The sequence below is a fragment of the Phyllostomus hastatus genome, unplaced genomic scaffold, assembly GCF_019186645.2.
Source record: "Phyllostomus hastatus isolate PE091 unplaced genomic scaffold, TTU_PhHast_1.1 phas_contig_86, whole genome shotgun sequence".
Lineage (NCBI taxonomy): Eukaryota > Metazoa > Chordata > Mammalia > Chiroptera > Phyllostomidae > Phyllostomus > Phyllostomus hastatus.
Window position 1 is genome coordinate 12,272,616 of NW_025333977.1, and position 14,181 is coordinate 12,286,796.

Genomic DNA, 14,181 nt, shown 5'->3' on the forward strand with positions numbered 1-14,181 from the left:
AGGGTTACAGACTCCCTTCTTTACACTGGAGAAGAGAAGCAGTTTGAGAAGGGAGCCAGGGGAGAAGAAAAGCAGAGACCAGAGATAGAAACCCTCTCCCGTCCAGTGACTTCACTTATTTATGGCCCTGCATGTGGCCACACCCTATATTCTATCCCTGGGACTTTCAGTTTCATGAACAAATACAGTGTTGGTCAGAAAGTTCATTTGGTTTTCTCCATAAAGTGGCTCTAGTAGCACTTAGATGTCTTTAACTTCATTCAAAACATTTTTTTTAGATTGTATTGTGACAGCTGTCATATCAGCATGCATTTTTAAAAAAACATCAAAATTGGTGAATTTTTGTGTAGTCTTTTTAATATTTAAAAATGGAAAAAGCATTTTCAGTGTATTGTGCTTTATTATTTCAAGAAAGGTAAAAATGCAACTGAGCCACATAAAAAGATGTGTGCAGTGAATGGACCAAACATGTCAAAAGTAGTCTGAGAAGTTTCGTGCAGGAGATTTCTTGGTGGACAATGCTTCACAGTCAGGTAGACCAGTTGCAGTTGATGGTGATCAAATGGAGACATTAATTGAGAACGATCAATGTTATCCCATGCGGGAGATTGTCGACATACTCAAAATATCCAAATCGATAAAGATACTGGTGAAAGTGAAAAATGTGACTTTTATGGAAAAAACTAAATAAAATTTTTTTGCCAACCCAGTAACTTCCTGTTTATTCATTTACTCTTACACCCACCTTAACTGAAAGACTTACGTAAGGAATATTGTGATGTGATAAAATACTGAGAGTGTGTGTGTGCACACTAGGGACCAAGGAGGCTGCAGAAGTGGGCAGGGGCTGGAAAATGAAGGGCTGAGGAACAGGCCCTCCTTTCTGGAGGCTCCCGGGAGGGAGCTCTGGAGGATGTAAAGCAATGATTACCTCAACCAAAAAATCAAGAGCTATAAATCAGAAACTCTAATATTAAGAACATTAACCTCCTCATGCTTTTCTAGTGGTTTCATTTTTGATACTCTTTGTTTCCCTCTAGGCAATTAAGAATAGAAAAGAGGAGCAGGTTCCTGAAAATAACATTTCAAAAAAATGATTCCATTTTCCTTTTGAGGATTAAAAGTTAATTTTATTTAGAGCAATGAAGTAGCTGATCCTGCTTAGGACTGTTTTCATTTACAAAAAAATTCAGTGCAAGCAGATTTTCAGTGCAGAAACCCTAGGAATAGTCAGAATCAGCTTTTCTGAAGCTCCCTACACATTTAATTAGTTTTCTCAGTGGGAACAGGAAGTAACTCAGGGAATCTGAGGATCACATTAGCCATGTTGAACATTATAAAACAAAGTTCTCTGCATAGAGTTGTCATGTCTCTTTAATCTACAACAGTTCCCTGGAGTTTTTGTCTTTTATGGTATTTTTCATGATTTCTGGCCAACTGGCAGCATGTTCCCCAATTCGGATTTGTCTGATTGTGTCATTACAATTTGATTCAGTTTAAACATTTTCAGGAATGTTCCACAGATGATGTTTCATCCTTCTCTGACCTTTATATCAAGGGGCACGTGATGTCCAATTTTTGGTAAATTTTGATTATTTGATTACTGTGGGGCCCGCTAGATTTATTCATTGTAAAGCTCCCTTTACCCCTTTAACTAATAAGGAATCTGTGGGATGACTCTGACAACAAATGGCTTTCTTTTCTTCTTTTCTAAAGATTTTAGTTATTTTTAGAGAGGGGGGAAGGCAGAGAGGAAGAGAGGGAGAGAAACAATAATGTGTGAGCCACTGCCTCTCCCAAGCACACAGCTGGGGACCTGGCCCAACAACTTACACACATCGTTTAAAAGAAGATAAATTGTTCATAATGAACGTCCATAGAGATGGAAGGAGGCATTTAAACAAACCTCCAGTGATCAGTACCCACTGAACAGTGTCATGTTAGCTGTTACAATGAAAATGGTGGGAGCCTAAAGAAAAGTCTTTTGATGGTCTGTTGGCCATTTCAGATCTTAGGAAATGTAACAGTCAGTTCATTAGAAAGAACCACCTGAAAAGAAGAAAAAAAAGACCAAGTGATGAAGACTGACCTGTAAACAGAGTACGTCAAATGCTAAAACAAAGGGCAAAATATCACAGGAGAATTCGGGAGAGTCACAAAAACCACACTAAATGTCAGGAAAGGGAAGTTGAGAGAGATGAAATGACTCGGCCAAGATTTGGGAGCAGCAGGGGTGAGATTAGGACTCTTTCTCACGCCCAGTCCAGTGTTCCTTCGTGACAGTATCCAAAGGCAATACTGGTTCTCCAGGATACAGTGTATCACCTCTCATTAGTGAAAACAATCCATGGTATCTCACTATGTCACTAAAAGAACAAACTTTTCCAGCCCCACATAAGGTACTTGAGAGGAAATTTTACTTGGATTGACTTAAATTATGTACATTGTGACACTAAACTCACTGAAGATCCAATCTTGTCACTTGCCTTAGGGAAAGGTGTCCCCACAGTGCCCGTGACGAAAACACACACACGTTCACACGCTACATAACCGGATATTACTCATCTGTCACACCTTAACACTACCACAGGACAAGATTTTTCTATTCACAAATGAGGAAACGTTCCAGAGGCATCTTAACTCCTACTTCCCGTGAGTAACCTAGTTGCAGTTGACACATAATTCCTTCATAGTGTACAATGTTTTTGTATGCGTCACCTGAGTCTCAAAAACAGTCCGGTTACTCCTTAAGTGAGCGGTGTCAGGTGGGTCACGAATTATTTTGCCTTTAGATTTAACATCTAGAGTACATCTAATTTTCAGAATAGAAAAATAAGGAGAACAGCCTTACACATAATATAAACTCATTAGTTTATATTCATTGTGTCTTAGTGGGACTATCTCATTAGATAAAATTTTTAATTTTATCAAAATTAAAAGCTGGGTCTGGAGGTGAGCTATTTTGGGCATTATTTGGGTGAATCGTTGAAGTCTTTCGACCTGCTGAAACTTCGAGCCCAACCTGGTTTCCTCCCTGGGCCGAGCCAATTCAGGGAGAAATGAATGGTTGCAGGGAAGACAAAAGATGGAGAAGCTGAATTTTACCCCCCTCGGTAGTTTCAGAAACGATTTTGAAACGTTAAGGCCACGATGTCATTGGCATTTTGCTCGCCCTGCACCTTCTCAGTAAGTCACCCCATGAACACTGTGCTTGCTTTGTGGGGTTTAATTAAACAGGTATTATGACATTTACAACTTTTACATAAGGACTCTGGCGAGACCTCAGTCACCATAAGCCGCTCAAGGGCCATCGCAGATTTAGAGGCGGGCTTCCCAGAAGGCTAACTACCCCGTGGGGAAAGTGGCTGAAGGGGGCTGGTAACTGGGGAGTCCTTTTCCCCTTTCGACCACCTCCGCGGCGACAGCCTGGTGCCCACACCCGGTCCAAGTCCGCTGAGTGTCATCCCCGGGCCCGGCGTCCCTGCCAAGCCTCCTGAAACCAGGCCGGGAGCAACGACGCCCAGCTCTTCCAGAGAACACGGGTCAGACGCGGTTGGGCCGCCCTGCGCTGTAGGGGGCGAAAAGATTTCGCAACGGCCAAGAGGGAGGAGCACATCTTCGTCATTTCTAGAAAGCCTGGAGCCTACCAGGATGCAGGGGCTGCCGGGAAGAGCCGCTCACAAGCCGGAAGAGCTGCCAGTCAAGGCATTCCGGCGCACGCGCAGTGCGCTTGTCCGCTGGTGACTGAGGTCGAGCGGCTCCCTCCGCCAGCGGCCGGATCTAATTTGCCGGCTTTCTCGGCCCGCCCCACAGACTTTGCACCGCCGTGAGGTCACCAGCTCACTCGCTTTGCCCCCGAGGTGCCGCCTCTGTGACATCACAGCAGGACCATCCCACCTAGTCCGGCTCTGATACCTTTAGTAGGGCGGGCAGGGTGGGCGGGTTTTCTGCCTGTGGGCAGTCTAAATGTCCTTTGTAAAGGCACGCTTTTTTGTAATTTCCGAAGACTTCAAGTGAAGGCTTTGAGCTGTGCCCATTTCCTAATAAGGGTGGAAACGAGGGCAGCCCTCCCCTAGCTCATTTCCTCCCAAGCTGAGTTTTGTTGAGAGTACATTGTGAAATGTGTTATTAGTATTATTTGAAAGCTTTTGCTTGTTTTTCTGTGTTCTCTTAGTGTGCAAGCTGGAAGAGGGGCAACCATAAAATGGCAGCTTTGTGTGTGAATGCTGGGATAAGCAGTATCTACTCTGACTCCACGAAGTGAATGCAATTTTAATTTAATTTAAACGTAGTTTTTGTTTGAATTATCCAGGAGTGGCGTCTTGAAAGGATGCCCACGGAAAGCACTCGAAGAGCTTCGAGGAGTGATCGTTTTTTAAGTTATTTCAAGCTCAAATGAAGTTCAAGGTGTATTAGAAATAAGAATTACACTAACAGAGGGCGAAGGTTTTGTTTACTCCGTACAGATAATGAAATAGGTTCAAAGATTGCTGGGACTTGCCCAATAGGGGCGGAACGCAGGCCACCCCTTTCCCCTCGCCAGCGCCCCAGCCAGGAAAGCTTGACCAAGGCGACCTTTAGAGCAGGCCGGGCCTGGGCATGCGCTGTCCTTTCCCGGTTCCGCCCGCCCTGTCCCTCCACTCCCTCCACTCCCCGTTTCCGTGACTTTGGTTCTCCTCCTGAGTTCTCTTCTGGTGCCTGCCCTCCCCCGCTTGCTTCATCTGTTTCTTTAACTTCGTGTTTTCTTGGTAGTTGAACCAGACTTTCAAAACTTCCTTTCCTTTAAATGACCATAAAAGGAAATAGAATAATTTAAAAGTTTATTTTCATAATGGTTTTTGGTTTGGGGGTTTTTTTAAAGATATGTTGGGAGGGGGTGTTCCTATTGGTAGATACGTAAAATTTCCTCTAGTGAAAGCTGCTTTCTGCTTCCATAGTAGCTCAGTGAAAGGGCGTGTGTGTGTGTGTGTGTGTGTGTGTGTGTGTGTGTGAATAGTGAAGATAAGGAGAGGTAGAAGAGAGTGTGTGATGAACTGTTTAGAATGGAAAAAATGTTTATACACTCTGATGCAAAACTCAATTTAAAATAACAGCATAGCTGTAGGTTCTGTAGAACTCGAGAACCTACATCATTTCCTCAGATGATTTTGGTCTTTCACGCAATAAACCTGGAGCTGCAAGAAGAAGTGATTGCAGGGATTCCATCTGTGAAATGGTAAAATATCAGTGTTTCCAAGCTGTATGACTACTCTGTAGGCTTCTCAGTGTGGTGGCACCTGTTCCCAGTTCTGCCACTGTATTATTCTTGTTGCGCTCGGGGAACATAAAGCACAGAACATAAGCCCCTTGCCTGACATAAACCTTCAAGGAAGCAGAGTTTCTGCTGCTATTTCCAATTCTCCAGTGCCCGAGTGAACATGTTTAGTAACAATGAATTAATGTCTAATTTTAAGTGGATTACAGAAGTTGCTAAAACATACTGATACCAACTGACTGAAGTATGCTATCATTACCACTTCATCTGTTTTGTGTTTCTTATTCTGCTTGGTCAACAGTAACTTGCAGAAATTGATTTGGATTATGTTTGGTATTTTGCTAAAGTGTTTGAAGGTACTCTTGAAGTTTGGTTTATGTTTTAATTCCTGATTTTGAAAGAAGATACACTGTTCTGTCTTTCATAATTTAAAAATAACTGGAAACTTGAGGGCATGACGTTAAGTGAAATAAGTCAAAGACAAATACTCTATAATCTGACTTACATGTGGAATCTAAAAAAAGCCAAACTCACAGGACCAGACAGTAGAAGAGTGATTACCAGGGCGTGGGGGTGGGGGTGGCGCGGGATGTTGGTCAAATGGTATGAATTTAGTTCTAGGACGAGTAAATTCTGGGGACCTAATGTACAGCATGGTGACTAGAGATAACAATACTATATTGTATACTTGAAAGTTGCTTTTGTCCCTACAGGTTTCTTAAGACATAATTAACAAATCACAATGTGTGAGTGTAAGGGTGCTGATTTGACACATATATATGGCAAAATAATTACCACCATAGCATTAGGTGCCACCTCCAACCTGTCACATAATTACCATTTCTTTTTTGTAGTGGGAATATTTAAGATCTACTCTCTTAGCAGTATTCAAACATATAATACAGCATTATTAGCTATAATCACCACATTGTACATAAGATCCCCAGAATGTTTTAATCCTGTAACTGGAAGTTTGTACTCTGTGAGAAATAACTCCACATTCCCTCCACCTCCCGGGCTCCTGGTAACCTCCACTCTGTTGTCTGTTTCTCTGACAATAGAGTTTCTCTGAGCTTGGGGTTTTTACATTCCACATATAAGTGAGATAATTGAGTATGGTTTTTCTCTGTCTGACTTACTTCACTTCGCATAATACCCTCAAGTTTCATCTAAGTTGTCAAAAACTGCAGAATTCTGTTCTTTGGGGTTTGGGGGTATGGATGTATAGATCACATCTTCTTTATCTGTTCATGCTTTGACGGACACTTAGGGTGTTTCCAAGTCTTGGCTATTGTGAATAATGCTGCAAGGAATACAGGAGTGCAGGCATCTCTATAAGATCATGAATTCAATTTCTTTGGATTATACCCCAAATTGGGATTGCTGGTAGTTATATTTCTAATTTTTTGAGGAACCTCTACACTGTTTTCCATAACAGCTGTGTCAATTTGCACTACCACCAGTAGTACACAAGTGTTTGCTTTTATTCATGCCCCTACAAACACTTAATTTCAAGTGTTTGTGGTGATATTTTATTGTGGTTTTGATTTACATTTTCTTGTTGATTAGTGATGTGAAGCACCTTTTCATGTGCTTCAGGCCATTTGTATGCCCTGTTTGGAAAAATAGTCTATTCAGGTCCTCTGGTCATTTTTACTTTTATTTATTTATTTAGTTTGCCACTGAGTTGTAGGAGTTCTTCATATATTTGGAAGTTAACTGCTCTTCAGATATATGATTTGCAAATATTTTCTCCCATTTCATGGGTTGTCTTTTAATTTTGTTGATTGTTTCTTTGCTGAGTAGAGGCTTTTTAATTTGATGTAGTTCCACTTATTGATTTTTGCTTTTGTCGCCTGTGTTTTTGGTTGTTCTATCCAGAAAATTGCTGCCAAGACCAATGTCAAGGAGCTTTGGTTCCATGTTTTTTCCTGGGAGTCCTGCAGTTTCCGGTGTTATGTTTAAGTCTTGGTCCATTTCCAGTTCATTTTTTGTGAGTGCTGTAAGATTTTTCTGCATGTGGCTATCCCATTTTCCCAAAAAGAGAGACCTGAAATGTTCTCAACATAACACCAACAGTAAGATGGTAATTATGTAAGGGATGTGTTAACTGCCCTTAATGTGGTAAACATTTTGTAGAATATACATGTTAAATAATCACATCGTGCACTTTAGACTTATGTTATATACCAACTATATCTCAGTAAAGCTGGAGAAAAAAATAAAAAAATGTTCATTTACCTTAAATTACATTTTTTTAAATTTATTGATTTTTTTTAGAGAGAGAGAAGCGAGTGCGGAAAGAGAGATTAATGTGTTGTTCTACTTATTTATGCACTCATTGGGTGATTCTTGTATGTGCCCTGACCTGGTATTGAACCTACAACCCCAGTGCATTGGGATGACACTCCAAACAAGCCACCCAGCCAGGGCAAATTGTTAATTTTAATGACATTTGATAGCTGGATAGTAAAAACAAAAAATGATATACTCTGTGATCCTCAATCCCAACATTTATGTGAGGATAAATCACTCCCATAATGTTTGTATAATGTTGTAATATTGTAAATCTACCATGAAGTCTATAATTCACAGAAGCACTATTATTCTTTATCATTCTTTTTTTTTCCAAAAAAAAAAATTCTTCTAGGCTAGTGATTGACTTTTACATTTTATATCTTAATCCACTCTCCCCAGGCTCATCCAGGAGGCATAGGGGAGCTTAGAGCTCTGCCCCATCTACAACATTGGAGAGAAAGTGGGCCTTGTGTTTGCACCCACATATTCCTACAGCTTCCCAGAGGCTCATGAACAATGACTAAGGAGATAAACCATGCAGGAGATATCTAGAAAAAAAAGATAAAAGGAAAAAGGAAGAAAAGAAAAAAAATATATATCATCTTATCATAAAGTTGAGAACCTGGATCTCCTGGGTGGTAAAACACAAAGGTTGCATAGTCTAAGAAGAATTTTGTTTATTTATAGGATTTTATTATTACCCTTACCATATACTGTGTTTTGAGGACAAATTACACAAAACAAAAACAGAAGCATTGTGGGAGTTAGTATTATTTTTGTGGCTTTATAATACAAACAAAAATAGTGATTTTGTTAGTCTTTAAAATGTCAGCAATCATGTTGACATTTTTACTGCTAGAACTGCTAAACTCACAGACATGACGTAAAGTCACCACCAGAAAAAGTGTGCTAATCAATTCTCTTGTTGGGAAGGTTAAAAATACACTTTACTAATACCTGCATTCATTGGATAAAATTTGCAATGGAGGCTCAAAGAGCAATGTTTGGAACTTTAATCCTTCTATCTTAAAATAACTATAGAGGCTCTCACAATTAAGCAATCTGAACAGAAAGAATTAGCAAGGCTAGTTAACAGGCTTTATATGTTTCACTGCTCTGAAGCTATAAGACAAAGCCTCAAGTGGGACAATACACATGTGCAAAGGTTAGTTCGGGTTATTTGGAAAAACTTTTATTCCAAAATACTGTAGAGGACTTCTGGTCAAGATGGAGGTGTAAGGAAACATGGCTTTCCTCCTCACACAACCACATCAAAATTACAACTAAGCTATAGAACAGCCATCACTCACAATCTTCAGAAATCGAATTGTATGGAAGTCTGACAACTATGGAATTAAAGAAACTACATCCATCCAGACTGGTAGGAAGGGTGGAGATGCGGAGACATGGAACAGGCTGGTTGCCAACCCACATGTGGTAGATAAAAATTCCATGTATGGTGGAGGAGGGATATCTTGGTAATGAGGGGTCCCACCTGCACACCCGGCCCCCTAGCCCAGGGTTCCATTGCCAGGAAGATAAGTTCCCATAACTTCTGGCTGCAAAAACCAGTGGGGTTTGAGTCAGTTAAAGGAACTATTAGATTCCCAAGAAGTGCCTAAAAAGCTTGCACATGGATTTACTCAGACTCACTACCTCTGAGCTCCAGCACCTGGGTAGCAGCTTGAAAGGCACTAGTGGCATATGGGGAGGAACTGAAGTATCCGGCATCAAGGCGAGAGCTGGGGGATGGCTTTCTCCTAGATAGAACTGTGAGCAGAGGCTGTTGTTCCTTTTCTGAAGCCTCCCCCCATAGAACCACAGAGCTGGCAGGTAGGGGCCATATCTGCAACCCATCAACCTGGCTAACACTGTTTGTCCCACCCTGGAGATTCCCTGAGGCTCTGCCCCACCCAACTTGTGGGTCTTCCAAGCCGTTAACCCTGGCTTTCCATTATGAGTGGCTGCTCTTGGCTCATGTTTCACAACTTCTTAAATTCTATCAAACAAGCAACTGCTTTCCTCAGCAAGCCTCCAGCCTCCATACATCTTGCTAAGTGGCCCCAGGCCTGGCACTAGCAGCAGCCAGCCAGTGTTTGCAGCTTGGCTTCTGGGAACCTTCAAGCCCAGCACAAGTACCAGCCATCTCACATTGCTCTACAGCTCATGCAGAGTGGCCCCAGGCAGAACACAGGTAGGGGTTGATATTGGTCAGCACCACCCAGGAAACCCAAGAACCTGCACACCCAGTGGACAGCTAAGACCCTGTTGAGCACCACCACCCTGCCCTGGCACAGCTGATCCTTCACAGCGGGTGGAGTTTCATGATCAGTGGTCACATCCAGTCCTTACAGCTGACTGGTCTGGGTAAATCCCTCCCATTGATCTGCCAACAGATATCAAGGCTCAACTACAAGAGGAGGGTGCACTCAACCTACACAAAGGATGGGTGATACCCAGCTTGGGTGTTAGGGGAGGCTGTGCCACTGTAACCTACAGGACACCCACTACATTAGACTATACTACTAAAACAAGGAGTCATAGCAGCTCTACCTGATACATAGAAACAAACACAGGGAGGCTGCCAAAATTAGGAGACAAAGAAACATAGCCCAAATGAAAGGACAGATCACAACTCCAGAAAGAGAGATAAACTCCAGAAAATGGAGATAAACAAACTATCAGATGCAGAATTCAAAACACTGGTTATAAGGATGCTCAAGGAACTTAGTGAGGACCTCAACAGCATAGAAAAGATGTAGTCAGAAATGAAGGATACACTAATTGAAATAAAGAATAATTCACAGGAAAACAACAATAGAGTGGATCAAGCCGAGAATCAAGTCAATGATTTGGAACATCAGAAGCAAAAAACAATCAGAACAACAAGAAAAAAGAATCCCAAAAAAGGGAGATAGTATAAGGAGACTCTGAGACAACTTCCAGCATTTCAACATTCACATCATATGGGTGTCAGGAGAAGAAAAAGAACAAGACATTGGAAATCTATTTGAAAAAATAATGAAAGAAAACTTCCCTAATTTGGTGAAGGAAATAGACATGCATATCCAGGCAGCACAGAGAATCCCAAACAAAATGGATGCAAAAAGGCTCACTCCAAGACACATCATAATTAAAATGCCAAAGGTGAATGATTAAGAGAAAATCTTAAAAGCAGCAAGAGAAAAGAAGTTAGTTATCTACAGGGGAGTTCCCATAAAACTATCAGCTGATTTCCCAAAAGAATTTTTGCAGGCTAGAAGGGATTGGCAAGAAATATTCAAAGTCATGAGAAGCAGGGACCTATTGCTCTACCTAGCAAAGGTATCATTTAGAATTGAAGGGCAGATAAAGAGCTTCCAAGATGAAAAAACTAAAGGAGTTCACCATCACCAAACCATTATTATATGAGACGTTAAAGGGACTTATTGAAGAAAAAGAAGAACAAAAGTATGAACAATAAAATGGCAATAAATACATATCTGTCAACAATTGAACCTAAAAAAACAAACTAAGCAGTCAAGAACAACAGAGATAGAATCATGGATACAGAGAGCATTTTGATGGTTGCCAGGTGGGAGGGGTGTTGGGGGGAATGAGTGAAGAGATGAGGGGATTAAGAAGTACAAATTGGTAGTTAAAGAATACCCCTGACCAATGGACATAAACAAAGGTGTGGGGATTGCCTGAGGGAATGGAGGGTGCTGGGTGGAGGATAGCAAAGGAAGAACGATCAGGACAATTATAATAGCATAACCATAAAATATAATTTTAAAATATTGTAAACTTCCATTCTGCAGATGATTGGAATATTTTTGAATAATGAATCTATCCATTTATGTTGATAGGTTTTTGACCCTCGTAGTTTATTGCAGTTTCTACTGCAACATAATACATTGACCCAAATTTATCATATCAAAACAATTACTTTGTGCTCACAAATTCTGTGGGCCAGGGATTCAGATTGGCAAAGCAGGGATGGTTAATCTCTCCTCTTCGAGGTCTTAGGTTTCATCCCCTGGGCTGGGCTGGTCAAGACTAGGATGGCTGACAGGAGCACCTGTAGTTGGTGGTTAGTTTTTTTTTTTTTTCAGTCTCTGTAGAGACTGTGAAAAATTGCCAGTGCCAACTATATTTTAAGTTGTCACAGCACAGTATTGGGGAAAGTTTTCAGTTAGCAATAATCACACCTTGGATAAACCTCATTGGCTATGATACGGCCACTGCGCAAAGTATTTTTTTAAAAAATTGAAAGTAAATTTATTGAAGCTGGGGGCAGTGAAACAAGGAAGGGCTTAGGATGGAAGAAGCCACCTGGGAGACCTAGGCAGGATGGCCTTAGCTCACTGGGAAGTCAGAGAAGCCTTGGAATCATGTTTTGGGGGCTCACCTGGGAAAAGCTGCCACTGCCCATTGCTCCCTAGTTGCAAGTCCCATGGGGTATTTAGAGTACAGGTGATGCATGCCTGTAAAGAAAGAAAGGTGAGGGAATGTGTACCTGCTCTTTGCTTCTTTATGTGGCTCAGCTTCTAAATAGCTAGTGGTCTCAAGGTAGCTAGACTTTCCTATAGCAGCTCAGGGCTTCAAGCTAGAGTGCTCTAGTGCGTAAGTAGATGCTGCATTGCCTTTTATGACTCAACTTTATTATTTAGTTCACTGCAGTCTATTGGTTGAAGGAGTCATAAGGCTGCCCATAGTCAAGAAGTATGCCCACTGGCACCCCCTTTGCCTCACCTTTCAATGAGAGAAGTCATGACCCCATGACTTGGGGACATGTTCTAAAACCCTATATTCAACTCCCTCATATTCATGTTCAACTTGAAAAGATTTTTCTTTAGATATTTTCTCAAAGTGAATACAGCATATTCATAAAATGTCTTACATGTGGCCTAAAGCCATCAAAATCACCATGTTGACATGACCACTGGCCTGCAGTGACTGCAGAATGCTGCAGATGGCTCATCAAAACATAAGAAAAACATACACAGAGACAACCAGGTCCTGTGGGGAAATAGGGATGGAACGGCCACTCTCTCTAGTGGGGAGCACCATGGCCACCCACCCTAGGGGAGAGCGCCCCCGTTCTCCTACCCGAGCAGGCTTTTATTGGGTTCATTTACACAGGAATTCAGGTAAAGCTCATTAATCATTGCCAGGAAGTAAGGATCAAACAATACATAACAAAGAAGTCTGAGGGCCTAGTTTGAGTCAGGGTCAGATAGCTAAAGAGCTGTAAAACTTTGAGGGACAAACTTACTTCTTGCTCGGACCCTTATCATTTCATTGAGAGCATTCTAAACAAAGCAGGTTTCACAGGATCTTACATATTCTTTCTTAGGCCCGATCACCCGGGGAATCTGCCCTTTCCAGCACAGGGCTGCACCACCCTCTGTCATTGTTTCAGGCTTAGGTGGAGCAAGAGAAGGAGATTTTCTTGCAGACAACGAGGACTCAGGCTATGTCAAAGCCAAGGGGTGAGGGTCCATCACCCCCTTTTGCTGTAGCCTCCAAAGTCCTTCCTTGGGGGCCTCCCATGTGATCGTGCCTGTCTTAGATTGTCCCCCCTTGGGGAATCTTACCCGTCATTGGCTAACCAACCAAGCACTGGGGGCCAGGCAGGGTGAAGTAAAAGGACCAGAAGTGGAGCTCCTGCCAGGGAGATAACCTTTGTCTCCTTGCTGGCTTACAGTCCAAGGTCATTCCCTCAGCTTTAGCCTTGGCGGGGGTTACAGCTTCTGATACCAGGCAGGGCAGTTCCCAACACCATGTCATGATTTTTCTTTGTCAAGGAAAACAGATGAAGTGATCAAACTGTGCCTACTGTATTTAAACAAGACTTCCCAATATCTGTGTGTTCTTTCCATGAAATGGGCTGCATTTCTGCAAAGAGAGAAACCGTGAAACCATCTCTCATTGAAGAAATCAACCGTTTTATTTAGAAATCATGTTTTCTTGCTTGCTTTTACTGCTTGTTCTTTAGATATACCTATATATCTCTGCAAATAGACTGGGAAGATTAGGGGGAAGAAATGAAGCACTAGCTTCAGCTGCAAAATTTAAGGGAGCACCAAAATACTCAGTCATCAAAGCACATATTTTAATGCAACAGTTAAAAAAAATTAATGCCAAGTAATACATAATAAAATATCAGAATTTTAAATAAAGACAGTGATTCATTTCCTAGGGCTGCTGTAACAAAGTGCCATAAACTGGGTGACTAAAAACAACAGTTTGTCCCCCAGTCCTGGAGGCCAGGGGCTCTCAGAGAAACCTCACGCCTCTCTGCTAGCTTCTGAGGACAGCTGCCCTCCATCTTTGATGCTCCTTGCCTTGTAGCTGCATCATTCCCATCTGTCTCCTTCACATGGCCTTCTTCTTTGTGTGTCTCTGTGTCTGTCCTTTTCTAATAAGGACATCAGTCATTGGATTTAGGTCCCACCTGAGTCCAGTATGATCTCAATGTATTGCATCTGCAAAACCCTATTTCCAAATAAGGTCACATTCTGAGGCTCTGAGTGGATAGGACTTTTTGGGAGACACTATTCAACACTGCAGACAGGATCAGTATTACTGATCTTCCCTTTTGCCTCCTGATCCACTGTGGCTTGGCATGGTGCCCCCTATTGTAG

At 41.8% G+C, this 14,181-nt stretch overlaps 1 non-coding gene across 1 annotated transcript; it reads right to left on the bottom strand.

Annotated features, from left to right (window-relative positions):
- Positions 1-11,646: 11,646 nt before the first annotated feature.
- LOC123827669 lies at positions 11,647-11,787 on the bottom strand. The gene has a single exon (XR_006787314.1). It is a non-coding gene; the product is annotated as a U4 spliceosomal RNA (small nuclear RNA).
- Positions 11,788-14,181: the final 2,394 nt, after the last annotated feature.